A 7,129-nucleotide genomic window follows, 5' to 3' on the forward strand; every position below is an offset into this window, starting at 1 on the left:
AAATCATGAATTTCTTATACCTTATGTGTTGATAGTACGGTTGTTATTTCTATTAATTATCATTATAGAAATGTTGTGTTCCGTGTTGGTTGTGTCATCACTACGTGAGTGATGGTTGTTGATAGTGTTAATTTGGAAAGAAATGGAAAACAAAATTTTCCTAGTGTTTGGGGTCATCTAAATGCGTTGTTGAAAAGTTGATTTAATTCAAGGATTTTCTTTTTAAGAATTCCAGATTACTCTTTTGGGCAAATAAACTGTGGATAACTCTGCGTTTTGGGTAACAGCGTATTTGTGAAAAATGTTTACAAAGCTTTTGAGTTTTCGTATGGAAAATGCAAGATTTATCCTGGAACGTTAACGTTGAAAATTTAAACATCTTTGAGAAATGCCTCTTGAACAAGAAAATGTTTTCTTATTATCTACTTTAAGATTTGCTTTAGTCGTGTTGTTGAGTAGTGACTAAGCTTGGAGCACTAGTCGGTTTTTGGTGAATTGTTTCGGGGGAGGTTTGGTTTGTTGAGACTTGCGCACCTAAGGTGGTGTTATTTAGAATGTGTTCCCTTGGTTGGTCTTTTCCTTGGTAGAGTGAGTCGGAGGCTTGTTTTGAAAGTAATTTCTTTCCTTGGGGTTCGGTTGTTGAATGCTCTATGATCATTTGGCCTTGTGTTTTGATGTATCTTTAATTTCGAGGACGAAATTCTTTAAGGGGGGGAGGTTATAGCGATCCCGGTATTCCCTGTTGTTGTATAACTATAATCTGGACTCAGTTTCGTAGATTCGTTGTTGTCTTATCCTCATTTCTATCCCTTACTCTTTGTTTTAGAGTTTTGGGTTGTGTTGGGCAAGTTGGGAATTAGTTGGTTGTGTTTTAAAGCTTTGAAATTTTGCCCAGGTTTTGGTCTCTCCGCTCGAGCGGCGGTTTTGTGCTCGAGCGAGCTTTTGTTGCTGCCTTTACGCTCGAGCGGCAGTTTGGACGCTCGAGCGTGAATTTCCTTCTCTCAGCATTTTGGTCGTCTGCAGAAAATTCTGGGAGAGTGCACCCGGCGCTCGAGCGGATCTTTGGACGCTCGAGCGTGAACTTGTGTCTGTACGCTCGAGCGGGGTGTTGTACGCTCGAGCGGACCTGCTTTTATATCAGTTCGTGAAACCACCTTTTTGATCACTTTTTGATTTCCTTTCTCTCTCTTACTTTTTCAAAACCTCCATTGGAGAGCACCTCACTCTAAAACCGAACTTCTCTCTTAGGATTGATCTACCTAGAGTGTTTTCCTCACCTTGGGCCTTTGTAAGAAGTGTGTTTATCGTCGAGGGCTTTGTTGAGATCTGAGAAATTTGGGATTTGGAGCACTTCTGAGTTCTACTCATCTTCTCCCTTGGAGCTCTGAATTTGAGGTAGGGATATCCTACTCCTCTCTATGGATTTTGTCTTTAATTTTTGGTAATTTGAGATGTTGGGGTTGGTTTGGTAATTTTGTGAAAGTTTGGGCCAATTGTGTTATTTTACAAAAGTTGGGGTTTTATTTGTAATAAACCTAGATGCATGTTTGGTATAGAGAAATGGAATAAATGTTGAATCATTGATGAAAATGGGACCTAAGGGTGGTAATGGTAATTATGGAAAATGACCTAATTACATTGTTTAATTAATTGAGATAATTAATTGTGGGAAATGAGGAAATGAAATGGAATTGCTGAGATTGGGAGTGCATTGGGTTAAAGGGTGTAGTTGAATTATTTATCACTCACCGAATTGAAATGTCGATTGAATATCCATTGTGCATTTATTTCCTGCTTAGAAATAATTGCTTTGGGCTACCGGTGGAGGGTAGTGTTGATTGTTGTAGACAATGCTTGATGATTAGGCAAACTAAAACTAATCAATTGGATGTGTCATAGAGCATGTTGGTTGATAGAATACATTAATTTTATGTGTTGATTGATTGCATATGTGATTCTGTGTTTATATGCATTACTTGTGTATGGGAGGAGATGGGGGATGTACTCCACGGTTTAGGGGAAGATGAGGGATGTACCTCTAAACCGGTTAATGGTTTAGGGGAAGATGAGGGATGTACCTCTAAACCGGTTGTTGGAATGTTGATATAGCTCATATGCTTATCGGTTGAAGTGTTGATACAGCTCATATGCTTATCTATCGGAATGTTGATACAGCTCATATGCTTATCTGTTGTAGTAGTGATATAGCTCATATGCTTATCTATTGAAAAGTTTGTTTGATTTGATATAGCACTAAAATGTATATCATCATTGTTTGCGAAGTATGGGAGTAGTTTATGTGTTATTGATACAACAAAATAATGTGTATCCACCTTGGATTTCGAAAGTGTTCTAGTGATGAACTATAATCTCATCAAATGTTCTGGCCAGAGTACTGAGCCTTGTTTTCAAACTCAAAGTTGAACAAAAATGAAAAGTGAATTGTAATATAGACTTGGCTGTCATGGAAACGTAGGGAGATGTAAATGGAAGTGTCAGTGTTGACCGTCTATCAGTTGCTAATCTTTTAGTCATTGTTCATGGTTGGTTTAGTGTATTTCTACTGGGCTGTGGCTCACCCTATATGGGAATATCATTTTCAGGTACAGGTAGCATGCCACCTCCAAGGACGTAGCTTGGGAGGCCAGAGGCGGACTTTTTGTTGTTTTACTTGATGTATTACATGTAAATTCAAGCCAAGGGCTTAACGTGTTTGAGTTAGTACTCTTTTGTTGTAACCAAGTGTTAACTTGGAAAGCTGTAAGCCCATAGGGCATTTGCTTTTGTTGTTAACATGTAATACTTTTTGTAATGAAACTCTGTTAAATGAAAGAATGTGGAGCTTTTGAATATCAATGCATGTCTTATTTAATGGGTTTAAAGCTATTATTTTGAGGGCATTACAACGGAAATAGTATTCTTGGTCAAAATCTAAATAACAAACACCTTCAAATGTTTACCTCTCAAACCAAACAAAATCTATATAAGTTTCTACAACGTCAATCTGCCATAATCTTTAACTTCATACAATGTCAATCATTTTCAAAGTTTGTCAACGATAAAACCAAAAATACTGTAAATTCTGCCCTCGAGATTGTTGCTCATTCGAGATTGTCTCTCTTTCAACACTCATCAATCAAAGAAGTGCACGTTTAGTTTATACAACAATAAATACAAAATCATTAGAGAGATAAGAAAAACTTAAGCTTGAAGAAATGTAGACTTGTAAAAAGGGAGTCAATATTACCATTCGCTTGTAGTCTTCATCCACCTGTAAAATAGAAAAAAAGCCAATATGATAATTAAAAGAGACTACCCAATTCAAAACAAACACACACATTGTCACACTAATGAAATGTTTTTTTATAGACCACCCAATTCAAACCAAACACATACATTGTTGCAAAGTAATAATTGGTTACCCAATGCAAACACTACGAACAAACACAACAAATTATCAACAAAAATACAAATTAATGATTGATAAAAATATTAATTTATAAAAATCAATCAATATTTTCTTTGGATTTTATTTTTTTCAACTCTTTCTTTTTGGAACTTCCTTTAATTGATCACATAAGGTTAGAGGAAAAATTTAAGAAAGATGTGTTCTTAAGAAAGAATTTAATAAAATAAAATTCAAAAAGCAAACTCTTCGCTTGGTAATTCAACAATAAACTCTAACTAACTTAATTCTCCCATCATTTACAAATCAATACAACTTAAAAAACCCTATTTATTTTCTTCCAAAAACCCAAAGCCATTTATTATATCAGTTTAGTCCCATCAATTTTGTGTATGTAACCCTCCATCATCTTCTTCAATCTTCATCTACACCCATTCAGATTCATCTTGCTTCTAACCTTAAATAAATTTTGAATATTTGTTAAGCAATACATGATCATAAGCAAAATATCAAACCAGCCGCTTTGGATCTATTTGGTTAGCTCATGGGCAGCAGCCAACGAAATTTAGATTGAAATTAAATAAACTATAAGACTAAACTGATATAATAAAATTCAATGGATAAAACAACAAATCAACAGCATACAGTAAGGGGACAATTGTTTATAGGGTCTTAAAAAAGTAATAGGCAATGCTGAAACTATATATATATATATATATATTTATCATAGCTTACCAATCCCCACTCCAAAATAAAAGGGGAAAAAAATAGAAAAACACAAAAAGCCCAATAAATACAAGAAAATCCATATCAGCATTTAAAGAGTATTTAGCAAACTCAGAAGTAATATAGAAAAACCCATTTTATGAATAAAAAAATTAACACCCATTTCTCATTAAAGAATCAAACATTTCATTAACTCTGTGTGTGTGTTGAGTCAGTACCTTTGAGACCAAAAATAGCAGGAAGTGTCAGGTTCATCCTCCTCGGTCACAACATTTAAAAAAGGAAAAAGAAAAAAAAAAAGTGTCAATAGGATTACTTGCCTACAATTCTTAACTAATGTCCAATTTTTTGCCATTTCATGAACTCTCTCAATAAGTCATCCGCTCTCTCCGATGCCAAAACTATTCTTCTCTCATTGAACCAGTTTCTGCTCATCATCTCACAAAACAGCCTGGCATACAGAACTGGAATTAGAGGTCAGCGATATTTAGATGATTGTTTAAACACCTATTGGCATAATGTTGTTTTAAATTGGGGTTCTATTCCTAACAGAAAATTGACTATATGGTTAGGAATTATGTGATATAATATTGAATTTGGTTTATAAACATGTATATCCTAATCAAAAGGAGCTTATTCTAGCTTGAATGAAACGGAACTTTGATATTTGTTCATACTATGTGATCTCAAAAGTACTGTACACATACCTTATTTGTTTGTCAGAAATCAAAATTATATTATGGGAATGGCTGTGAAATGATAAGTTTATTTATTTTTGAGTTGAACAGAAAGGTCTGGGACCATTATTCTGATATTGCTTTCATGGTTGGAGAATAATGTGGCCAAAATTGCCCCCATTGATGTTACAGGGGTCTGGGTTATTATTAGGCCAAAATGGGGGCAATCCCTTTGGATGTCTTTTTATTCTTTATTTTTTATTGCAACACTCTGGGCTTTTCTGGATTCTGATTTCATTCTTGTTTTGAGAGGGAATTAGAGTTTATTATTCTAGGTATCAATACTTTTCTAGCTCTCAAGGCATTTGTGTCCCTCTCAAATGTAACAAATCCCATGCTACCAAGTATTTGTAAGTGCATTCCTATTATAGAAAGTGGTTGTTATTTGCTGGCAAAAAAAAAAAAAAAAAAAAAAACAAACAAACTGACTGAATCTGTAGAATTTAGTGTCTAAAAGGAATGCATACCTTTCACTTCCATGTATTATTTTTCATTTATGGAATAGATATTGCAAGGAGAACTGAAAACAATTGGTGTGAACACAGTTTATAGTCAACAATAAAACAAAAAGTTTTGCGAGCAGGTAAAGAACAAATTTTTCCAACTCCTTCAAGATGCTTATTTCTCGTAATTTCCTAAAATTCCAAACCAATATGAAGTACTCACAGACATTCTGTCAAAACCAATGGTAAAGAGGGTGCGGGCCTACATTTTCTAAGGCTTAATTTAGTTGGTAGTTTAGCAGAAAAACTTGGTAAAATTTCTGAGTCATGAAATTAGTTTGTCTTTTTTATAAAAAGACAAAAAAAAAAAAAACCTTATTCCAATTAATTGTGAGCTAAAAGACTCAAGTAATAAACTATTATCAATCCAATGGAAAAAGGGTTTGCCCAGTTTCTATATTAAAAAAAACACCATTTATACCAAATTAGATCTAATTTCTCTCAGAACCTTGAAGCCATTGAAACAAAAAAAAACTAATGCCCGTTAACAAAATTTAGAGAAAATGCAAAGAAACTGAAATTGAATCAAATAATTCAAAGAAAATGCAAAGAACTCGTCAAATGTCCACAATCAACACAATTCGAAGTGGTGGGAAAAGGGAATGAATACCTTGGAAGAAGGCGCAAAGATAGACCCAAAAAATTCAGAAGATGATGAAGGTTACCTTGCGAGCAAAGTTTGAGATGCAAAAATCGAGGACTGGAGAACTGGAGAGCAGCATCGGACAAAAACAGATCAATTATCAGAACCTTGAAGCCACTAAAACAAAAAGAAAATTCACAAAAACCAATAACAGAAAAACTGAAATTGAATCAAATAATTCTAATTTTAATTTTAGAATTCTAATCAAATAATTCTAATTGTAATCAAAGAAAATTCTAATTTTAATGAAAACCCAATAACCCAATTCTAATTTTAACAGGAGGATCACCCCAGGTTTGTGGCTGCTATGACAACAACAGGAGGATCACCCGTGTACAACAAAATAAAAAACTAACCAGTGGTAATAAAAAAGCAGTCAATGGTGTTCTACAGAACATTGGAAAAACTAACCAGTGTACACTAAATGGTGTTCTACACTCAATGGTCACCACAACCAGTTCAAAAACTAATGTAGTTCTTGGTGCTTGGATAAAATGTATTAGATTGAGATGAGTTGAGTTTAATTAATAAAATTGTGAGTTTGGGAGAATGGAATTCTAATAATAACAGTATGGAGCCCAATGTAAATGACCCATAAACAATGTAAAATGTAACGCCCCAACTTCCAGGTCGTTAAATAAGTACAATATTACCACACAAATAGGATAGATAACCAAAACATCTTAACATACATATATAACCAGAGTTAGTATCACAGATCATTCGTTTATTTTCCATTGCAAGATTACAAAACATTGAAAACAAAAACTAGTCTAAGTCTTCAAATGAACCACCGCTCCAACACTTCATCGTATTTGCCTTCACAATAACTTTCACCATTATAACTGTTTCACCACCTGGCATGACACGCCATGGGCTTGGAATGCCCAGTAAAAACACACACATCCCCATATCTTCTATCAACCAATCAACCATACATTGGACAAATTGGGTAACATAACATGCAAAATTACAACAAGGTTCTATGAATTAGGAGTTTGCCTAGACATCTAGGATCCCCCAAAGAGATCCTTCTACCCAACCACAAGGCTGAACACCGGATTACTCAGACTCCCCCTTTTGCTGCTTTGCAGACCTTACCACCTATGCCCAT

The sequence above is a fragment of the Camellia sinensis genome, chromosome 8 (genome assembly GCF_055761805.1).
Source record: "Camellia sinensis isolate YWXY chromosome 8, ASM5576180v1, whole genome shotgun sequence".
Taxonomy (NCBI): domain Eukaryota; kingdom Viridiplantae; phylum Streptophyta; class Magnoliopsida; order Ericales; family Theaceae; genus Camellia; species Camellia sinensis.